We start from the raw sequence: 19,718 nt of genomic DNA, 5'->3' as shown, positions 1-19,718 counted from the left end.
AGTACAAAAAAATCTAATAAAATATGTATTTTAAAAACACACAACATAGCCAAATACAAACAAACTGCTGAAATACTATTTTAGAAAGGAATGAAGGAAGAGTTTTTATGAGATCATTTTTGCAATGTAGCACTACATATTTTTGTAATACATGAGAAAACTTCATAATATGAAATTTTTGCATTCAATGTAGCCAAAGACAATGGTGAACCAGACACAGATGGGAGATTGATAGAGGAAAATACAATTTTGGCATCAAAATAAAATTATTTATCATAATTGACAACAGTTTAGAGTGACACACACATGAACATTGCCCATTGTTGTATTACAAAAGTATGATTACAGAGATTATTGACACTATTTAAATAAATTAAAAGTTACTCAATGACCCTAGTTCAATTTTTGTAACCCACATTGAATTCTTCAAAATACAAAAACATGATTCTACAACATTGCAAAACACCTATGCCCACCAGTGCTAATGTAAGTTAAGACTTCCACTGTAAGAGAATTAGCAAAGTAACCATGTCATCCCTACAGCGTTGTCACTGACAACTTCTTATGCTCACCAAAAGCAGTTTCAGCTAGTTCACCTTTCATATATACATTTACCCAAGATTGGGATGCATTTCGCATACCGTTATGTTCAGTATGCCTACTACCAGCAAACACTTTTAGTTTATATATCTAATGGTGATTGTCCGTACCAGTAACATAAACTCCAAGGAAGCTGTAGCTGCTGAAACATACAGGGAACACTTTCAATTATTTATTGCACAAGAACCAAACTTTGTACAGATATCATACATATGTCATTTTGTAGAGAAGCCCTGAAAGTTTTTTTTTAAATGTATACCATCACAGCATAGTTAGGTAATTTGCTGATAGTCAACACTAGTTGCAAACGTGGCGTGTTAAGGTGTGGAGTGACCTTTCTGTGTGTTGGAGTTCAACAAAAGCAAGTGTGCTACAGCTGTTCAACGGATGTTTAGAACCAAGTACAGTAAGAAGCCACCAACAACGACAGCCATTTACCACTGGCACAACAAATTTGTTATGACAGGTTGCTTGTGAGCGGCAAAGAAAAGTGGATGTCCCGGTGTGAGTGAAGTGAATGTGGAATGCATATGAGGGACATTCATAAGAAGTCCAAAGAAATCGGTGTGCCATGCATTCCATGAACAAGAATTTGGTGTTTCATGCATCCCACGAACTCGGAATGGCTCCAATGACAGTGTGGAAAGTCCTGCAACAGAAGCTGTCTATAAAACCATTCAAATTCGAGCTAGTGCAGAAGCTCAATGATGACGACAAAGACAAGTGTTTTGAGTTTTGTTCTCAGTTGCAACAATTGAATGAGAATGAGGGTGGCACTGTTGATTGCCTAATTTTCGGCGATGAAGCCACTTTTCACACTAATGGGAAAGTGACCAGGCATAATTGTCAAATCTGGGGTACAAAGCATCCGCACAAATGCATTGAATTTGAGCATGATTCCTCTAAGGTAAATGTTTTTTGTGCCTTGTCACGTTGAAAACTGTATGGGCCATCCTTCTTTGCCGAGAGCACTGTCACTGGATATTCCTACTTCGAGATGTTGCAGCAATGGCTGATGCCTCAAATGAAATCGGACTCTCTGTTCATCTTTCAGCAGTATGGGGCTCCACACCATTTTCATCATGAATTCCATGGGTACCTGAACATGGAGCTGCTGCATCAATGGATCAGCTGTGCTACAGAAGGGGACAGCTGTTTCATGAGATGGCTTCCCCAATCACCAGATCTCACTCCGTGTGACTTTTTTCTGTGGGGACACATTAAAGATCTGGTGTATGTACCACCTCTACCACATGATGTAGCACAGCTCTGGGAGAGAATACGCGAAGCAACAGCCACAGTCGACAATGCCATGTGGGATGGGTATGGCAAGAATTTGATTACTGTATTGACATCTGCCAGGTCACTCATGGTTCGCAGATCAAATGTTCGTAAAAAAAACTTTCAGAGTTTCTCTTTGAAATGCAATATAAATGACATCTTTACAATGTTTAGTTCTTGTGCAATAAATAATTTAAAGTGTTTCCAGACTTTATGTACACCCTGTATTTCCCCCATTACCATCATCTTAGTTCAGTCAGCAACATAGCAAGGACCTGGCTCAATTGAGTAAATACATCATTATATACCTAAGCACTTCTCTAAGTAGTGACTGGAGATCCTGCTGGATTACTGGAATGGGGTCACTGGCAAGGTTTGTAGGTGGAACTATCTGACAGTTGGTGGAGTCATTCCGCCAGGTAATCCTTGCTATTCAAAACAACGGTGGTGGAACCTTTGTCCACGGGTAGGATTAATAGGTAAGGATCAGTTTTTAGATGGTGGACTGTGGTTCTTTCTGCGGATTTAAGGTTACACAACCCCTGCTCCTAATCCCTTACCTCATGGCTCGTACCCCTGGAGTAGACCTACATGCAAGACCTATCTCATACATCCTCCACCACCACCTACTCCAGTCCGGTCATTAACATCACCTATCCCATCAAAGGCAGGGCTACCTGTGAAACCAGTCATGTGGTCTGCAAGCTAAGCTACAACCACTGTGCTGCATTCTGTGTAGGCATGACAACCAACAAGCTGTCTTTCCCCATGAAAGGCCACTGACAAACTGTGGCCAAGAAACAAGTTGACGACCCTGTCGTTCAAATGTTCAAATGTGTGTGGGTTCTTAAGGGACCAAACTGCAGAGGTCATTGGTCCCTAGGGTTACATGCTACACTTAAACTAGCCTATGCTAAGAACAAAACACACACCCGTGCCTGAGGGAGGACTCGAACCCCCAGCGGGAGGAGCCGCGCAGTCAGTGACATGGCACCCCTAACCGCGCGGCCCCTCCACGCAGCTCTGTTGTTCAACAAGCTGCCAAACTGCTTCACAGCCTGTGCCATAAGGATCCTTCCCACCAACAGCAGCTTTTCTGAATTGGGCAAGTGGGAACTTTCCCTCCAGTACATCATATGTTCCTGTAACCCTCCTGGTCTCTACCTTCATTAGTCATTGTCCACACCCATCCAGCCCCTTCCCTGCTCCCATTCCAACACTTCCCGGGTGTCATCCCACCACCACACCCAGTCATTTTATATCTCTCCTTTTCTGCTATTCCCCCCCCCCCCCCCCACCTCTCTCCTGCCCTCAGTCTAACCTGCAGCTCTTCACTGTCCACCACCCCCACCATACTATCCCTCCCCCTCCCCGCTCCAACCTTCTCCTTACCCCCACCCAGACGCCACTCCCATCATGCACTGGTGCTGTTACTTGCAATGTGGTTTCAGTTTGTGCCTATCTGTGACTCAGCATCTACGCCATATGGTGAGTAGCAGCTTTCCTTCTCAAATATTGTTACTGGATTTTCCATTGTTTGATTTATACTATATTCTAATTTATGCTGTCATACAGTGGAATCTACAATGCTAGGTAAGGAAGGTGATCATTGTTGACACAAACAAATAGGCATTCAGAACTGAAACAGTATGGAAAAATTAGAAACTGATGATGTATGTGCTGTAACTTGACAGTGTATGTACCATAACATTACTTTGGGCGCCAAACAGTGAATATTTACTTGATTTAAAAACTGTTTTGTAACACTAGTAGCTTACAGTGTGTATTTGCAGTGGGTGTGAGCTACTGGAGATGTCAGGTACTGAGTTTGCCCTCCATGTTATTGCAAAACTGTAACAAGTTGCCTCATATTACAGCAAAACTACAAGAACTTACCATCCATCTTACAGCAAAACTGTAACAAGGTGCCCTGTGTTATGCACTGTGTTACAGTGAAACTAAAACAAGTTGATCTTTGCATTACAGCAAAACTGTAATATGATAGCCTATGTTACAAAGTTTTCCAGTGCAACAGTTCTCCAGTGTAACTGATTTCCCGTGTAACCATTTTCTGGTGTAATTGTCTTCCATTTTTCAGTGTAACAGTTTTCCAATCTAACTGCAGATATTATTTGGTGGTTCAATAATAGTCAGGTGATGTGATGGCTGCCATTACCCTGTACATGCATCTCACTTGACTCAGTGACATATGACTCTCTTGGAGACTGAACTTACACAGATGTCAGCAAGTGTAATATGATGTCCACTAAGTAAGTTGAGACTTGTTCCAGAAAGTTGCTAATTGTCCCCATAAGCAAAAGTGAATTGTCAGCCAGTTGAGATTTATCAATGTCAACAAATCGGGATTAGTCCCAACAACCAAAACGGGATGACAGCGACGGGGGTGTCAGCTCATAGGGGTGTCAGTTACTGGGGGTGTTGGCTACTAGGAGTGTCATTTTCTGAGATGTCACCTAATGGGGGTGTCAGCTGCTATGGATGTCAACTACACTCTTGAAACTTTAAAAAGTTCCCCCAAAACTGTAACAAGTTGGCCCAAACCTGTGGGAACTTGCTCTGAAACAATAACCAGTTACCTCAAACCCTTATAAATGTGCACTAAACTATAAACAGTTGCCATTACACACCCTTCCAATCCCCCCTCCCACACCTCCAGATACTATCAGATTGGCAATGATACTGTAACTCATTACAGTTTTAGCGCAACTTGTTATGCTTCTGAGGCATAGCTGAAACACCCAGTAACTAATACTGCCAGTAGCTGACACACCCAATATCTGATATCCTAAAAGCTGCCACCCTACCAACTGTCATCCACAGTGACTAACTCCTAAAGTAGTGGACACTTCGTTTTGCTTGCTGGAACAAAACTTGACTTGTTCGATTTGATAAGTCTCAATTTTCTGACTGTTTGCATTTACTTGTCAGAACAATTTGCAAGTTAATCTGAACAAGTCTCAACTTGCTTAGTCAGTGTTATGATTAGGCTTTCTGATGGCTGCGCATTTGTATTGGTGCGATCTCCTAGCAAGCCGTATTTCACTGAGTCAAGATAAATGCGTGTGCAAAGGATTGACAGTTACCATTGTCAACAGACCATCCTTGCCCCACTGAACTATATGTGTGGTTACAGTGGAAAATAGTTACAATGGAAAATGGTAACAGTGGAAAACATTTGCAGTGGAGAATGGATGTACTGGAAAATTTGTATGCAGTAAAATTATGTAACATGGGGGTAATTGTTATATGAGGGACATTTCATAAATAATGCACAGGTTGATATTACTGTGAATTGTTTGATGCAACAGCAATGAAAATTACATCAGATGTAGTTGGCAGCTTGAGGAAGAAGTACATGTTTTTGTTTTTTCAGTGAGTACTCTAACATATAATTGCTAAGAAGTAAAAATGGACCCTGCAGTGGTCTTATGTACTGTGATCGTTAAGACCGGAGGTCATACATACAAAGGAAAAACCTGACAGAAAACCATGGTATGTTAAGTGAAGTTTTTGGTGAGTTTACAACAGACTGTAGTGAAGTTCCACATTGGGTTAATCATTTTTGTGGTGGTTGTATGACCATAGACAGCAATCCAAGACTCAGAAGGCCAAAAATGTCAACTGATGAATGAAGTGTGAAACTCGTAGCAGATGCTCTTGAAGAAGATCACAGTGTGGCCCTCCAGCCCAGGCATGAGTCCAACAGACTTCAACTTGCTCCAGAATTCGAAAAACCCTTTGTGTGGATGTTATCTTTCTTTGGGAGAGCTTTCTACCAACATTACCTGAGCAATTTGACAGGTGAACACAAGTGGTGTCCTGGATGGAATAATAGAGCTTCTGAGATGTTGGGATTCAGTCATATTGGAAGCAAGGAGACTGCACTGAATGACTGTAAAGAGATATTGAAAAAAATTCATGTGTAAGTAAAAAATAATTAATATGCTTTATTCTCAAAATCTCACTCATAGTTTTGCTGTACATGGAGAGCAACATCTTGTAGTTTCACTGCAGCATGGGGCAATTCAGAATGAATTTTCACTCTGTGCTGATTTGAAAGTTCCTGGCAGTCTCAAACTGGTGCTGGAGTGGGACTTGAGCCTGGGACATTTGTCTTTTGTGGGCAAGTGCTCTATTGAGCTATCCAATAATGACTCTCAACCTGCCCTCACAGCTTTACTTCCACCAGTATCTTATCTCCTACCTTCCAAACTTCACATAAGTTCTTCTGCTTACCTTTTGGGACTAGCACTCCTGAATGAAAGGAAACTGTGGAGACACAGGGCCATTAAAGTTGCTGCTTGGGGTGCCAAGCTGAGAGGGGTGCCAGGTGCACTCAAGTACAAAATTTGTATACAAGGCGCATCATAATTAGTAGGGAAGCTGAAATGGTTGTAAAATAATAGAAGCAAAAAGAATACTGGTAAACATGAGTCTGCAAACAAACTGTTTGTGAGATAACTGTGAATATATGGACACAAGCTGCAAGTGACTTCAGTGTCAAATATTGTCCCAGCTAGATAAAATACGTTTGAAAATAAAACTTGCCAATGAAGTCTCCATCTATTTGGGCTCTAGTTTCACTAGTGGCCTCCCTTAACAAGTAATACAATACTATTTCAGTGCATAACCTGTCAAAATTTACTGTGCAGCCATACCAGTCAAAGCAGGTGTTTTGCATTGAGTTATGGATTCTTTCGGACATCCTGAGATTATATCATAAAGATAATATGACTCACAGCACCAGTTCTTCAGCCATATCAAGTGCTGCACACTTCATTTCGCCCCAGACAGAAAAATCCAGAGGGTTGCCAGGTGGCCTTGGAGCCCAAGGTACAAGCCATGCTCTGTTTGCTCTTATTGTCTGTCATAGTAAAAGATTCAGCATTCTCTACATTATTCATATTTTCCAGACATGGGATGATGGAAAACTAAAAGGTGCGTGCCTGTCTCTTGAAATTGTGTTAAGCAATGGTGTTGAATGTGACATCCGTGGGAAGATACTAATTGATCAAGATTTGATTTTAGCAACCATTCCTCCACAAAGCTCATTGTTTTATATTGTAAAAAGAAGTTATATTGATCTTTTTCCCAATACTTCTGTCAGCTTGCAAATCCTTCGAAAACTCAAGTTGATAAAGACATACTGTACCTTGTGTCAATACTTTTGCAAGAATGTCTGCGGACTTTCAACTTCAGCAATATACTGAAAATGGATTAAGTTTTTATTTCTTAAGATTTTGCTAGTTTAAAGGCTGGAAAAGTTTCATTGTGATGATTTTATCCAAGGAACAAATTGTCAGTACATATATTAAACAACTATAGTAGCTATGCATGGCTTTGTTATAGAATATATCTCTTTCATATCACGCTAAAATTTGTTTCCCTTTTCAGTCACATACATAAAAATGTTGACCACCTTTATCAGTTTTCAATTAATTTCATGGCAAATTGTCTGAACTTTAAGTTCTCACTGGTGTGTCTTCTTCCCCTGTAACATGGGACTTTCACAGTCAGAGAGGTTGTAATAAAAAAATTTAATAATTTGTAAATTACAGAAATTAAAAGCTCTATCAACAAACTATAAAATTTAAATACGCATTACATTAAATAAAAATGGATTAGTTTTTCTTTTTATACTTAGCACTGGAATAAGATTCTGAAATTTATATCTGTTACATAGGACTGCCTATGTTGTACTTATTGTTAAAATTGTCTCCATAATCACTAGACTTAGATTTATTTTGAAGCCCAAAAGTTTAAGGAAAAAGAAATAATATGTAAAGTATAGGAGGAGGTTGGGGTGCACATCAATTGATATGTTGCTTGTGTGGAAAAATGTTCTTAAACTGGCACTGCTTGGAAGGTAGGAGACGATGTATTGGCAGAAGTAAAGCCATGAGGGTAGGTCATGAAAAGTGCCTGGAAAACTTGGTTGGTAAACAATTGCCATCAGAAGGCAAAGGTCCATGTTGGAGTCCCAATCTGGCACACAGTTTCAGTCTCCTGGGATGTTCTGAATCAGCATACACTCTGCTGCAGAGTGACAATTCATTCTGGAAACAACCCCCAAGGCTGTGACAAAGATATATCTCCATAATATCCTTTCTTCCAGAAGTTCTAGCCCAGAAAGATATACAGGAGAATTATGTGATGTTTGCGAGGTGGGAGATTAGGTACTAGAGGAGGTAAAGCTGTTAGGGCATGTAGTGAGTCGTGATTGGACAGTTTAGTTGGTAGAGCACATTCCCATGAAAGGCGAAGTTCCCCTCTTCTGAAACACAGCAAAGTGGAGTTCATCCTGCTGTTGCTATTCTACTGCTCTTAAGTAACTAATTTTTTCTTCAGATCTGTTATCTGAATCTATTTATACATACAACTGTGTAGGTGTTGTGTCCCTAAAAATGCCAAACAAACGTTCACACAATGTTTCAACTAAGTATATGTATGTTTTAATTCACAGTCTGTTGATTATATTGATGTATTTAGTTTAGATTGAAACCACAGAGATTAAGAGGAATTGGTAAACAGAGTTGTTAAATCACTGTGTTATATGAAAATTAATGTGAGTTAATCAATAATTTTGAGATGTTTGACACTACCCATTACAAAATGTTGATATTATGCTTTCTGGTAATCTGTTACATTTTTCTGAAAACAATTAACTTAAGTAATATTCACAACTGAAGTTTGAACACACCCAAAATTATGTTTGCCATTTGAGCCAGTTGCTTGTTAGATTCTAGGATTTGACATTATATTTTTTTGCCCCAATTTTTTATTCAGTTGAGTCTCTAATTAAGAATTTGAATAAATTACCCAAATTTCAAACTCAGCAGTATTACATGTCTGTTGGTAATCTACCATGGAGTAATACAGTGTATTAATCAAATAGTACTGTGAACTTTTACACTTTTCCAACCATCTATCATTTTGTTAAAGCAAATCATTATTGGAATCTGTAGATCATCAACACTGGTTAATATTCAGCCTTCAGTTGTATAAAGTAGTATATATCTGCTGAGATCACAAAAATTTGGTATTCCAGGCTATGAATACTTCCTCCTCCCCCTCCCCGTCAAAAATAGTCAGTCAGAGGAACTCAGTCAATGTGTTAACATCATGCACTAACTCCTATTATCTTTTATTATCTTCTTTGATTCAGTGAATGAGTAATTACCATTCCAGTGGTATTTTGATGTCAACAACATGGACATCTGTTTCTCTCTATTGACAATCAGAAACTTTATTGTATTCAGTGACTATGAAATCAGAAACCAGCTTTGTGGTATTCATCTGCTGGATTGCAAATGTGTAAGTTACTGCAAACATTTTACCACAACTATCATGTTAATTGGTTATTGAAAACATTATTCCTGTAATTAACATATTATGTGAAATCTGAGATTGGTCATTATGTTGTTATAAGTTATAGTAAACTTGAAAAGGAGTAACATTATGTCAATAATGTGTTGAATACATTATTTGATGGTTAGCCATAATACAAAGGACATCTGGAGATGACCTACTGTGTGAAAATACAAATCACAGTTAAAATACATTTCAACTTGAGTCCTGGATTGGCACACAGTTTTAATCTTGTAGCAAGTTTCAAATCAGTGCACACACTGCTGCAGAGTGAAAATTCATTCTGGAAATAATCCTCCAGGCTGTGGCTAAGACACGTCTCCCTCCAGGAATACTGGTTTGGCAAGGTGTGCAGGAGAACTCCTGTGACAGTTTGGGGGTAGGAGATGAGGTACTGGTGTAAATAAAGCTGTGAGAGTGGGTCATTAGTTGTGCTTCAATGGTTCAGTCATAAAACCACTTGCCAGTGAAAGGCAGAGAATCCAGGTTCGACTACCAGTCCTGCACATAGGTTTAATTGCTCAGGATGTTTCAAATCAGTGCATAGTCAACTGCAGAAAGAAAATTAATTCTGGAAACAATACTGCAGGTTATGGCTAAGCCACATCTCCAAAAACATTATTTCTCCAAGGAGTGCTAGTCCCATAAGGCATGCAAGAGAATATTTGGAAAGTAGGTGAGGCACTGGTAGAAGTAAGCTGTGAGTGCAAGTAATGAATCATGCTTGGATACCTGTCAGTAAATCAGTTGCCTACAGAAGGCATAGGTCCCATATTCGAGTCCCAGACCAGCAGACATTTTTAATGCACCAGTAAATTTCAAATAGGGATAACTTTTTTGGCTGTAACATTGAGGAAAACTTGTTACAGTATTGCTTTAACTTGAGGCAATTTGTTACTGTTTTGCTGTAACATGGAGGACAAACCTGGCAGCTGACACCTGCTGCACTTGGAAACCATCGGTTACTTGTGTTGCAATACAGTTTTCAGATCCAGTAGCTGACTGCCATTGTTAAGTTATGAGACATGCACTATCAAGTCATGCCACATAAACTGTCAGCTTTTCATTCCATAATGCCATATAGAATAATGTTTTAGGATAACTCATCTTTAAGAAAGAAAGTCTTCATAGCTCAAAAACATGCTGTAAGAATAATACATGGTGCTCAGGCATGATCATCTTGTAGACAGCTGTTTAAGGAGTTGGGCATTCTGTCTACCTGCTTCACAGTATATTTATCCCCTCATGAAATTTGTCACAAATAATCCACTGCAGTTCAAAAGTAAGAATGATGTACGTAATTACAATACCAAAAGGAAAAATGACATTCATTTCTCCATAGTAAGACTGTATTTAACGCAAAAGTGGTGCAAAATGATGGAACTAAAATTTTTGATCACTTACCTGGGGATATAAAATGTCTGAGAGACTGGAGTAAAATGTGAAAATAACGTGGAAAAGTTTCTCCTTGACAACTGCTGCTATTCTGTGGAAGAATTTCTATTGTAGTATAGTGCAAAAGGTGATGGGTAGGAATTACTAACTCATGTCTGTATGTTTAAAAAAATTATAAAGTTTCAGCATGTAGCCTTATTTACAAATTAATTTGCAGTATGAATGTAAACTGACTTTTTCCATATCATTGCAATTTACCATGCAAAATGATCCACAGAACATGAAAAAATACAATCCAAATAACTTTAATCAAACAGTGGAAAATCCAGGATGGAATGTAACAATATTATGAAAAGGAAAGTTGCTACTCGCCATATAGCAGAGATGCTGAGTCGCAGATAGGCACAACAAAAAGACTCTCACAACTAACTGTGGCAGTGTTGTTTCAGTTGCCTGAGACTGCAGTCATGAGTGTGTGAGTTGTTTGTGTGTGTGTGTGTGTGTGTGTGTGTGTGTGTGTGTGTGTGTGCTGTCGTACATTGTTGATGTACGCCTTAATGGACGAAAGCTTTATTTTGACAGTCTTTTTCATATTATTATCACAAACTAACTAACTTTTGGTTTTGGAATACTATTTTAGTTCTGAAGTATTATTTGCTTGTATCAACTGTCACTGCCTTGCGTGTTTAGCATCGTAGTTTCCACACAAGTTAGTATAATCAGCTAAAGATATCAATGATTTTGAACAAAAAGATAAAATTAGTACCTCAGCATGGAGTCATTATAATGTTTGGGTGACTTTGAAAGTGGGTATCTGAAAGTATAGCAACCCTCATTTCCCATCTGTATGAATACATACTGTTCAGTACAGTATGTCACTGAAGACTACCTAGAGAAATAAAGTGCTTAATGGAATGATGATGAACCTTTTCCACTGAGCCATATCCTTGCTAAGTTGCCAATTGAACCAAGACTGGATAAGATGATAATGCTGGTACTGAAAATCACTATTTGATGTATCAACAAAAATCATTTGCTGATGGTCGGCATTATGATAATATTGCTATGCTAGAGACATTCCAAGTATGTAAAGATCTATAGATGAATGGTGAACTGGCTGAAACTGCTTTTAGTTAGAATAAGATGTTGATGGTGCCAATGTTGTGGGAGTAAAATTGTTCCTTTTAATGATAATATTATTAAAATGACAGATTGCTACAGCAGAGATGTTGAGTCACAAAAAGGCACAACAAATAGACTACTAAACACATAAGCTTTTGGCCAGAAGGCCTTCTTCCAGAATAGACAACATACACAACATTGGTGCAGCTTACACACACATGACCAGTGTCTGTGGCTGTCGAGGCCAGACTGTGAGCAACTGCAGACAATGGGAGAAGCAATCTGGGTGGTGGGGCTAGATGAGGTGGGGACAGGGAGGGAGAGGTAGATACAGGTGAGGATCAGTAAAGTGCTGTTAGAGGGAACATGCAGGCATGAAGTGGAAAGACTGCAGGGCAGCTGGGTGCAGTTGGGAGGTCGGATGGTGGGGGGGCAGAAAAGGAGGGAAGCAAGAAGACTGTGGATACACTTGTGGAATATAAAACTGTGGAATGGGAACAGGGAAGAGAATAGGTGGATGAAGGACAATGACTGATGAAGGCCGAGGCCAGCAGAGTTATGGGAACATGGGATCTATCACAGGGAGAGTTCCCATCTGTGCAGTTCAGAAAAGCTGTTCTTGGTAGGAAGGATCCAGATGGCACAGTCAGTGAAGCAGTCATTAAAATGAAGAATGTTGTGCTGGGCAGCGTACTTAGCAACAGGATCGTCCAGCTGTTTCTTGACCACAGTTTGTTGTGGCCATTCATGTGGACAGACAGCTTGTTGTATGTCATGCCCATGTAGAACAAAGCACAATGATTGCAGCTTAGCTAGTAGATCACAGGACTGGTTTTATAGGTAACACTGCTTTTGATGGGATGGGTGATGCTTGCAGCTGGACTTAGTAGGTGGTGGTGGGAGGATGTATGGGACAGGTCTTGCATCTAGGTCTATTACAGGGATATGAGCCATGAGGCAAGGGTTTGAGAACAGGGGTTGTGTAGGGACGGACAAGGGTATTGGGTAGGTTTGGTGGGTGGCAAAATACCATTAAAGAGGAGGGATGGGGAGGATAGTGGGCAGACATTCCTCATTTCAGGGGACTAGAAGAGGTAGTTAATCCCTGGTGGAGAATGTGTTTCAGTTGCTCCAGTCGTGGGAAGTACTGAATCACTAGGGGAATGCTCCTCTGTGGCCAGACAGTGGGTTTTAGATGGGGTATGGGAGACTGGTGAGATAAGGCACAGCAGATCTGTTCCTGTAAATGTTAGGAGAATAATTATGGTCTGTGAAGCCTCAGTGAGATCCTTGGTATATTTTGAGAGGGACTATTCATCACTACAGATGTGATGATCTGGCTGTATGGAAGGGACTTCTTGGTATGGAATGGGTGGCAGTTGCAAAGTGGAGGTATTGTTGGTGTTTAGTAGGTATGAGAAGGATGGAGGTACTGATGTGGCCATCTTTAAGGTATGGGTTAACATCAAGGAAGGTGTCTGGTTGGGTTTAGGAGGACCATGGGAAGCGAATGGGGGAGAATGTGTTGAGGTTCTTGAGGAATATGGATAGGGTGTCCTCCCCTCAGTCCAAACCACGAAGATGTCGTCAATGAGTCTGAGCCAGATGAGATGTTTGGGGCCTAGGTAGTTAGGAAGGATTCCTCTAGATGCATTATTTCAGTAATTCTTATTGACAGTTGTACTTTAAGCTGTAAGTTGGTTCAACAATAGTACCATCTGTTTTTGTAATGCTATAGAACAGCAATATTAACAGCACACTTTGTGGAGCCCTGGGGCTGTGCAAGGCCTCTGCGAGGGCTCCACCAAAATACTATCAACCAAAAGAACAAAGCACATACTAAGAAACAACTCTTCTATATCTACATCTACACTCTGCAAACTACCGTGAGGTACATGGCAGAGTGTACGTCCCATTGTACCAGTTATTATTCTTCCTGTTCCATTCATGTATGGAGCACAGGAAAAATGATTGTTTGAATGCCTTTGTGAATACAGTAATTATTCTAATCTTATCGTTAGGATCCCTATGTGAGCAATATATAGGGGGTTATAGTATATCTGTAGTGTAATCATTCAAAGCCAGTTCTTGAAAGTTTGTTAATAAACTTTCTCAAGATAGTTTATGCCTGTCTTCAAGAGTCTGCCAGTTCAGTCCCTTCAGTATCTATGTGACATTTTCCCATGGATTAAACAAACCTGTGACCATTCATGCTGCTCTTCTCTGTATGTGTTCAATATCCTCTGTTAGTCCTCTTATGGATGTCATATCAATGTTGGGTTTTTAAAGTTATTTTTTTCTCAGTGTGTAATAGCCAAAAATGAAACAAGCAGCATAATAAATCTACAATAGTGCCATGATCAAAGCATGTATGAGTAGGTATTTGCCGACTCAATACTCATCACTATACACCACACAGTGGTGTTGCTGATGTTTTCTTTCTTTCTCTTGCTCTCACACTGCCTCCTGTGTCATCTACACACTTCACGAATATTCCATTACATTCTTTCTCCGTCTCTCATCCAAAACCACCTTGAATGACATTTTAGGATTTTGTTCACTGCCTAGGGCTACATAAACCCATACTGTGGAGCACAGAGTACAGTTCCTACAATGCACAGTCCTCCACTTCGACATGACAAATTCCCAGTTCATTCTCAGTTGGCAGTATATTCAGTTAATATCTGTTATTGAGTACACTTGTAAAAATCATTATCTTGTGGCAGTATTATTCTATGTTTACCAAATTGTAAAATTAAACTGTTGATTCTAAAAGATAGAACAGAGCATTGGCTTAAAGGTGTTGCAACAATGTCTTCCATCAAAAATTCAATGGTGATTCACCCAGAAGATGCAGCATCAGCCTCAAAGATTTCCAATCAAAACTATGAGATTCAAGAAAATGATGTACTCACTTGAAGCCTGACAGTTAGCCTTATGCTGCCGAGCAGTGTGTCAGCAGTGCGCAAGTAGCAGCATTACTCCATTTACTAGGCAGTCTTTTATTTTAATAACCATTTAAATTTTGTGTCAAATTGTTTGTGCTCTCTGTAGATTAGTTCAGATGTCCTTTGCACAACAGTATTTAGCATGGATAGGGACTGCGACTGCTGTGTTCAGATGCGGGCTGAGTTGGCGTCCCTTCTCTCCCAGCTTCAGGCAGTGTTGGCTTCGGTCACACAGCTTGAGGCCATTGCCAATGGGCATAACTGTGGGGGGCTGGACGGCGGTTTGTCGGGGATGGAGAGCTCGTCCCACACATCCCCCGATAGGACTACAGCTGTGGCTGCCCGGGATACTGCCCACATTGAGGCTGACCCCTCACCCGTGGTAGAGTGGGAGGTCGTCTCAAGGTGTGGCAAGGGGCGAAAGACATTCCGGAAGGCTGAACGAAAGGCCTCTCCAGTTTGTCTGATGAACCTGTTTCAGGCTCTGTCTCCAGCTGATACTGATCTTCGGCCAGATGTGGCTGCTTGTCCTGTTCCAGAGGTTGCCCCTCAGTCTGCGAGATCCGGGTGGTCGCAGAGGGTTGGCTTACTGGTAGTTGGGAGCTCCAATGTCATACGCGTAATGGGGCCCCTTAGGGATATGGCTGCAAGGGAGAGGAAGAAAACCAATGTGCACTCCATGTGCATACCAGGGGGAGTCATTGCAGATGTGGAAAGGGTTCTTCCGGATGCCATGAAGGGTACAGGGTGCACCCATCTGCAGGTGGTCGCTCATGTTGGCACCAATGATGTGTGTTGCTATGGATCGGGGGAAATCCTCTCTGGCTTCTGGCAGCTATCTGATTTGGTGAAGACTGCCAGTCTCGCTAGTGGGATGAAAGCAGAGCTCACCATCTACAGCATCGTCAACAGGACTGACTGCGTACCTTTGGTACAGAGCCGAGTGGAGGGTCTGAATCAGAGGCTGAGACGGTTCTGCTACCATGTGGGCTGCAGATTCCTCGACTTGCGCCATAGGGTGGTGGGTTTTCGGGCTCCGTTGGATAGGTCAGGAGTCCACTACACACAGCAGGTGGCTACACAGGTAGCAGAAGTTGTGTGGCATGGACTGGCGGTTTTTTAGGTTAGGTGGCCTCGGGCAAGTACAGAAAGGGCAACAGCCTCAAAAGGTGAGGGGCAAAGTTAGGACATCCGGGGACCAAGCAGCAATTGGTATTGTAATTGCAAACTGTCAAAGCTGTGTTGGTAAAGTACCGGAACTTCAAGCGCTGATAAAAAGCGCCGAAGCTGAAATTGTTATAGGTACGGAAAGCTGGCTGAAGCCAGAGATAAATTCTACTGAAACTTTTACAAAGACACAGACGGTGTTTAGAAAGGATAGATTGCATGCAGCTGGTGGTGGCGTGTTTGTCGCTGTTAGTAGTAGTTTATGCTGTAGTGAAATAGAAGTGGATAGTTCCTGTGAATTATTATGGGTGGAGGTTATACTCAACAACCGAGCTAGGTTAATAATTGGCTTCTTTTACTGACCTCCCGACTCAGCAGCATTAGTGGCAGAACAACTGAGAGAAAATCTGGAATACATTTCACATAAATTTCCTCAGCATGTTATAGTCTTAGGTGGAGATTTCAATTTACCAGATATAGACTGGGACACTCAGATGTTTAGGACAGGTGGTAGGGACAGAGCATCGAGTGACATTGTACTGAGTGCACTATCCGAAAATTACCTCTAGCAATTAAATGGAGAACTGACTCGTGGAGATAACATCTTGGACCTACTGATAACAAACAGACCCAAACTTTTCGACTCTGTAAGCGCAGAACAGGAACTCAGTGATCTTAAGGCTGTTGCAGCATCCCTGAATATGGAAGTAAATAGGATTATTAAAAAAAGGGAGGAAGGTTTATCTGTTTAGCAAGAGTAATAGGAGGCAGATTTCAGCTACCTAACAGATCAAAACGAAAATTTCTGTTCTGACACTGACAATTTGAGTGTTTATGGAAAAAGTTCATGGCAATCGTAAAATTCGTTTTAGACAGGTACGTGCCGAGTAAAACTGTTAGGGACACGAAAAACCCACCGTGGTTCAACAACAAAGTTAGAAAACTACTGCAAAAGCAAAGAGCGCTTCACTGCAAATTTAAACACAGCCAAAACCTCTCAGACAAACAGAAGCTAAACGATGTCAAAGTTAGCGTAAGGAGGGCTATGCGTGAAGCGTTCAGTGAATTCGAAAGTAAAATTCTATGTACCGACTTGACAGAAAATCCTAGGAAGTTCTGGTCTTACGTTAAATCAGTAAGTGGATCGAAACAGCATATCCAGACACTCTGGGATGATAATGGCATTATGTGATAGCAGAACAAACACTGGAAGCAGTCACTTCTGTAAAATATTTGGGAGTATGCGTATGGAACAATTTGAAGTGGAATGATCATATAAAATTAATTGTTGGTAAGGCGAGTGCCAGGTTGAGATTCATTGGGAGAGTCCTTAGAAAATGTAGTCTATCAACAAAGGAGGTGGCTTACAAAACACTCGTACAACCTATACTTGAGTATTGCTCATCAGTGTGGGATCCGTACCAAGTCGGGTTGACAGAGGAGATAGACAAGATCCAAAGAAGAGCGACGTGTTTTGTCACAGGGCTATTTGGTAAGCGTGATAGTGTTACGGAGATGTTTAGCAAACTCAAGTGGCAGACTCTGCAAGAGAGGCACTCTGCATCGCGGTGTACCTTGCTGTCCAGGTTTCGAGAGGATGCGTTTCTGGACGAGGTATCAAATATATTGCTTCCCCCTACTTATACCTTCCGAGGAGATCACAAATGTAAAATTAGAGAGATATGAGCGTTCACAGAGGCTTTCCGGCAGTCGTTCTTCCTGCGAACCATATGCGACTGGAACAGGAAAGGGAGGTAATGACAGTGGCACGTAAAGTGCCCTCATCCACACACGGTTGGGTGGCTTGCAGAGTATGAAATAGCTGGATATGGGTGGGGTATGGTGAGTGCTGCTTGTGGCAGCATGCAAGGACATTGTGGGAACAGAACTGGGCTGCTCGGTGCAGTCAGGCAGTTTGGGCTGGGGGGGAGGGGGGAGGGAGGTGAGAGCAGAATAGGAGAGAAGTAAGAAAGCGTAAAAGACTAGTGGGTGCATTAGAGGAATAGAAGGCTGTGTATTGCTGGAGTGAGAGCAGAGAAGGGGTAGGTAGGTGAAGGACAGGGTTAGCGGGGGTTGAAGCTGGAGGATTATGGGAAGACAGGATATAACGCAGGAAGAGTTCCCACCTGGACAGTTCAGAAATGCACTGCTGTTGGTAGGAAGGATCCAGATGGTGCAAGTTGTGAAGCTGTCATTGAACAGAAGTATATTGCATTGGGCAGCATGTTCAGCAACTGGGTGGTCCACTTGTCTCTTGGGCACAGTTTGGCTGTGGCCATTCATGTGGACAGACAACTTGTTAGTTGTCATGCCCATGCAGAAAACACCACAGTGGTTGCAGCTTAGTTTGTAGATCATATGATTGTTTTCACAGGTAACCCAGCCTTTGATGGGATAGGAGATGCCTGTGACTGGACTGGAGTAGATGTTGGTGGAGGGATGTTACAGTTCTCTCATATAGGTCTGTTGCAGTGATATGAGCCATGAGGCAAGGGATTGAGAGCAGGGGTGCAATAGGGATGTACAAGGATGGGTCACAATATACTATGGTAGGAGGAATGGGAAGGATAGGGATAAGATATTCCTGACTTCAGGGTAAGATGAGAGGTATCTGAAACCTGGACAGAGAATGTGATTCAGTTGCTCCAGTCCTGGATGGCACTGAGTCATGAGGCAATTGCCTCTTTCTGGCTGGACAGCGGGTATGTGAGAGATGGTAAGTGATCAGCAGGCTTGAGAGTTGTTGGGAGGGTAATTTTTGGCTGTGAAGGCTTCAGCGAGACCCTTGGTGTATTTGGAGAGGAACTGCTTTTCACAGTAGTTTTGATAACCACATGTGGCTAGGCTGTATGGAATGGGTGGCAGCTGTTGAAGCTGACAGGATGGAGGTACTCATGTATCTGTACTTGAGATGGAGGTCAACACCGAGGAAGAGAACCACATGAAGGGAATGGGGAAGAAGGTGAAGTTCTGGAGGAATGTGGATATGATATCCTCACCCTTGGTCCAGATCACAAAGATGTCATCAATGATTATGAACCTGGAGAGGAGTTTGGGATTCTGGGTTGTTAGGAAGGCTTCATCTAGATGGACTGTGAATAGAATGGTGCCATGTGGGTGCCCATTGCTGTACCTCAGATTTGTCTGTATGTGATGCCTTCAAAGGAGAATTAATTGTGGGTGAGTATATTGTTGGCCATGGTAACCAGGAAGGAAGCTGTAAGTTTGTAGTCACTTGGGCATTGGGGGAAATTAGAGTTCAATAGTGCCAAGGCCAAAGTCATTGGGGATATTAGTGTAGAGGAGGTCGCATCAAAAATGACAAGCAGAGTACCGTGTGGTAAAGGAAGAGGAATTGTAGAGGCGCAAATGGCTCTAAGCACTATGGGACTTAACTTCTAAGGTCATCAGTCCCCTAGAACTTAGAACTACTTAAACCTAACTAACCTAAGGACATCACACACATCCATGACCAAGGCAGGATTCGAACCTGTGACCGTAGCGGTCCTGCGGTTCCAGACTGTAGCACCTAGAACCGCTCGGCCACCCCGGCTGGCAATTGTAGAGGAAATGGTTGGTGTCTTTAATATAGGAGGGTAGGTTGCAGGTAACAGGCTGAAGGTCTTTGTCCACAAAAGCATAGATTCCATCAGTGGAGCATAGTAACTGGCCACAATGGGGTGTCCTGGCTGGTTGGGTTTATGGACTTTAGGAAGCATGTGAAAGTAGGAGTGCAGGGAGTGGTAGGGGTGAGAAGAGAGATAGGCTCAGGGTAGAGGTTCTGGAATGGACTTAAGAATTTGAGAGGAGCTGGAG

At 41.7% G+C, this 19,718-nt stretch overlaps 1 protein-coding gene across 2 annotated transcripts in view; it reads left to right on the top strand.

Moving 5' to 3' along the window:
* LOC126199370 (mast/stem cell growth factor receptor kita-like) overlaps window positions 1–19,718 on the top strand; it is a 277,142-nt gene that overhangs the window by 99,144 nt on the left and 158,280 nt on the right. The gene's annotated exons all lie outside the window — the stretch shown is intronic.

The sequence above is a fragment of the Schistocerca nitens genome, chromosome 8 (genome assembly GCF_023898315.1).
Source record: "Schistocerca nitens isolate TAMUIC-IGC-003100 chromosome 8, iqSchNite1.1, whole genome shotgun sequence".
NCBI classification, from domain to species: Eukaryota; Metazoa; Arthropoda; class Insecta; order Orthoptera; family Acrididae; genus Schistocerca; species Schistocerca nitens.
Note: the sequence above shows the minus strand (reverse complement) of the source record. Positions and strands in the feature narration are given on the sequence as shown.